The following is a 4,827-nucleotide window of genomic DNA, read 5'->3' on the forward strand; positions in this document are numbered from 1 at the left end:
TTATTTACAGAAGGACTAATTTCATTTATTTTAAAAGCTATTTTTCTGAAATTATATTCTAATTGTATTTTGTTAGCATTTCTGTCAATTTTGCTTGAATTGTTATCCATTCCTTAATTTCTGTTAATTCTACCTGCATATTTGTCTTTAGAAAATTATTTTGCTCAAATTTTTGGAATGTCCTAAAAATATCCTCTATGGAGAGGTCTCTTCCTTCCTTGTACCATTTTTTTTTGCTGGTCTCTGAGGATGCGTGTCCTTAAAGCAACAAAACTAATCTGAGAACACCCTTAGAATCATTCAACCATTTTCATTGCCAAAGATCTTTAGGATCATCAAGTCCAACCATTACCTTGAGCACTGCCAAGTCCACCAGTACACCATGTCCTTAAGCACCACATTACACATGATGTTGACTGAACCACTTCCCTTGGCAGCCTGTTCAAGTGCCTGACAACCCTTTCAGTAAAGAAATTGTTCCTTACGTCCAACCTAAACCTTGCCTGGCACATCAAGGCCAAATCCTCTTTTACTACCACTTGTAATTTGGGAGAAGAGACCAACCCCCACCTTGCTACAGACTCCTTTCAGATAGTTGCAGAGAGCAATAAGGTCTCCCCTCAGCCCCTCCTTTTCTCCAGGCTAAACAACCATAGTTCCCTCAGATGCTTCTCATAAGACTTGCTCTCCAGGACCCTCACCAGATTCCTTGCCCTCGTTTGGATGCTCCTCAATATCTTTCTTGTAGCGGAGGGCCCAGAACTGAACACAGTACTTGAGGTACAGCTTCTCCAGTACAGTACTCTCAAGTACAGGGGGACAATCACTTCCCATCTCCTGTGGGCCACATTATTTCTAATACAAACCAGGATGCCATTGGCCTTTTTGGCCACCTGGGCACACTGCTGGCTCATATGCAGCTGGTTGTTGACCAACAGCCCCAGGTTCCTTTCTTATGGGCAGATTTCCAGCCGCTCTTACCCAAGCCTCTAGCGTTGCATGGGGTTGTTGTGATCTAAGTGCAGGACGTGACGCTTGGCATTATTGAACCCCATAAAATGGCCTTGGCCCATGGATCCAGCCTGTCCAGATCCATCTGTGGAGTCTTTGTACCTTCAAGCAGGTCAACACTCCCATCCAACTTGGTATCTTCTTTAAAGTTATACAGGTTCCATTTGATTCCCTCATCCAGATCACTGATTAAAGAGAACTGGCCTCAGCACTGAGCCCTGGGGAACTCCACTTGTGATTGGCCACCAGATAGGATTTAACTCCATTAAGTCTTTGGGCCAGCCAGCCAGTTTTGTACCCAGCAAACAGTAACTTTTAGTTCTTCTCTTTTCTCTATACTCTGTACTACCACACCAGTTAATTTAACAACTTTACACAAATGAGCTATACACAAAAAGAAATAATGGAAAAATTAGCAAATATTTTTCATAACATTTAAGTACCTTTTTTTCTGTACAATACCTGGCAGATACAGAACGAACATGAAGACTTGCTTTACATTTGGTATAACATGGTTTACTATGCTGAATTTTGCTCTCTTACCAACTATCACAACTATAAATATAGCTTGGAAAATACCTTACAAAAATTACAAAAAATTACTCAGATTACGTAGAAAGATTCCTGGGCTTTGTTTTGTTTGTTGTGGTTTTTTTGCTTTCTTAATCTTTTCTTTCTACATCTGATATCATGCAATTATCTAAAATATTCGTGTCTGGAACGAAAATACCCAGCGAGCAGTTTCAAATCTAAGTGATGCTTGAAGAAATTTTGAGGCCATGCCATTAGCTACATTAAAGTACATGAATGTTGGAGGAAAGTTTATAAGCCTTTTGTGTAACAGTAAATATAAAGAGTGAATAATAGCACAGTTCCCAAAACAACACTAAATGGTTATGGAAAAGAGTTTGTAAGCTTTGTTGTAGGAAGTGTGAATAACAGAAGAAAAATTTCAATCCTATTTCAGCATGCCATCTTTTTCCCTTTAAGCCTATCCAAGACTACTGTGGATTTCATAGTTATTTAAAAAACTTAACAATTTTCAGCAGAAAAAATATGCTCATGCATTATCTGCTATACTATAAAAAGATCCATCAAATAAAAAGAAATAATAAAATGGAATAGCAATCCTGCAAACCACACCTTTTTTGTATCATAGCTGTGACATCTTTATGGGTCCTATCTGTTTTTCATACTTATCCAAAAAAAACCCAAACAACTGTAGTCACACACTGGGTTACAGATTAATGCTTCCACTGTCATGCATAACAGTTAACAGAAGAAAAAATTGAGCATACAGAAAACTGAATTTAAAAACTCCTCCAGTAGTTTTTGTGTATGCGTGAATGTATCCAAAAAAGTTTACCACTGCAAATAAAAACATTCAAAGTTAATAATCTATGTACCCAAAACATGTGGAAAGCCTGTTTTTTTGAACTTCTACACCTTCAGTTTAGCTCCAAATTAATTTTTTGATACCTACGCCAACAGTTGACTGTGACTCCTTCTGTGAAGTTACACAGTTATTAATACCCAATCTATAATATTGTCCAAGTTTAACTCATAAAAAGTTTAAGAAATCAACATGTACCATGCAGTATTTCAGGAATCTTTTAAATTGCCCTGGAAGAACTGCATACAACATTGCTACAGTGATAGTATAAGAGTCACAAATATTGTTCAAAATGAATACTTCCTATGGGACCTTTAAATCGGCTTTCACAAGCTGCTGCAGATGCTGTCACCAGTTCCAACTGCCTCCCTAATTAGTCATGTGTATCAATCTTTTGACATCCTAGAACTAGTCATTCCAGTTGGCTTGCAGATAGCTACATAGCCCATAATAATCTCTTTGAGAAATAGACCCTTTTATGATCTGAACGATCTCCCTTCACCTGCAGAATAGGAGATTTAAACACTTTTTGATATCATACCTAATTAAAACCTATACAACTTTCTTTTAAATACCATCTAAAGCAGAAGTAAACTTGCCAAAATAACTGCTAAGTTTTGCCCTTGACATTTCAGTGCCAAGTCAGATATAAACTGCCTAATTTCATAATTATGTCTTTAAAATGTTAAGAATATTAGAGACCCTTCTTCTTTCGTGTACTATGTATCATGAGCTTTACAGTACAACTTGAATATGCCTTATGATGATAGCAACAGATACTGCCGTTAGTAGTGACTCCTTCATTTTACGGACTTCTCAAGGAACAAATTATATATATCATAGTTCCAGAAGCATTAGTCCATTTAAGTAATAGAATGATGAATATCTTAGAATCATAGAATGGTTTGGGTTGGAAGGGACCTTAAAGATCATCTAGATCCAACACCCCTGCATTGGCATAGACACCTCCTACTAGACCAGGCTGCTCAGAGCACCATCTAATCTGGTCTTAAAAACCTCCAGGATGGGCAAGAAGAAGGACCCAGGGAACTACAGACCAGTTAGTCTCACCTCCTACCCCAGTGAGATGTTCAAACAAACAGTTCTGGAAGTCATCTCAAAACATGTTAAAGTAAAGGAAGTTATTGGGAGAAGCTAGCATGGATTCACCAAAGGGAAACCAAGCTTGACCAATCTGATTGCCTTCTATGACATTGCAACTGGCTGGCTAGATGAAGGGAAAGCAGTGGATGTCATCTAACTTGACTTCAGCAAGGCTTTTGACACTGTCTCTCATAACAACCTAATTAGGAAGCTCAGGAAGTGTTAGGCTAGATGAGGGTGACAGAGCACTAGAACAGGCTGCCCAGGGAGGTTGTGGAGTCTCCTTTTCTGAAAACATTCGAGACCTGCCTGGATACAGTCCTAAGTAATGTGCTCTAGGGTATCCTGCTTTAGCAGGGCAGTAGGCTCTTACAAGAACGTACATGGCTGAATATAATGTATGTGTCTGGTGTGTATGAACACCTTGTCTCTTGGTTACCAGATGCCTCTGAAGGAGCACAGGGAAAGACACTACTATTTCCATCCATATATATAAAAAACTGGTAAATCAGAAAATATACATAATGATCACTCATACTGACAGCTGTGCTATAAAGATGAGGAGCTGAAGGAAATGTAAAAGTTAAAAAAAATCTCACTTTGACTGGATTATATGACTGAGCTTAGTCAATGGAAGCTTTCTGGACAGCTTCAGGTGGGCAAGACCCTTTTTGTTTGGGTGGCTATGAATGCCCAAGAACACCCAGGAGGACCAACTCAAAGTCCATGTTGCCCTGTATCCTCCATGTACTAGTATCCAATAGCAAACATCTATTAAACAGACAGAATAAATATGTAATGATATTCATAGAATGGTCTCTTGCTCTGCAGCAACTTGTGATTCAAAGACTTTACATTTGCATTTAATAGCTTTCAAAGGATAGAAGCTGCCAGAGAAATCAAGTAACTTCTGTCAGCAAGCTTCAGAGCAAGAATATTTTGGTATGCAGCAGCAAGACTGTGCTTTCTGTACAACCACGGAGGTATTGCTAAGTGAAGATAAGTGTCATATTGAACAGCATAGAAATAGAAGCAGCAGCAGACTCATTTTGAAGGAAGAGTCAGAGACATGACCTTCTCTTTTGCTAGCTTTCCAACAATGACAGAGGAGGTTCTTGGCTATTTTACAACCTTGGACTAAGGAAAGAAAAAATAAAGCATACCCTCCAATGCTTTGGTAAGGATATTTATTCCTTCCCTCCTCTGCAGCTTGAGAGAAGATACTTGTAATGATTCAGAAAAAACAGAAATAATAAAAGCATTTACACATAGCAAAAGTGAAAGTTTAAAGAGGACTCTGATGTTTACCTCCTTAGGGA

Source organism: Chaetura pelagica, unplaced genomic scaffold, assembly GCF_000747805.2.
Source record: "Chaetura pelagica isolate M959 unplaced genomic scaffold, ChaPel_1.0 scaffold115, whole genome shotgun sequence".
Lineage (NCBI taxonomy): Eukaryota > Metazoa > Chordata > Aves > Apodiformes > Apodidae > Chaetura > Chaetura pelagica.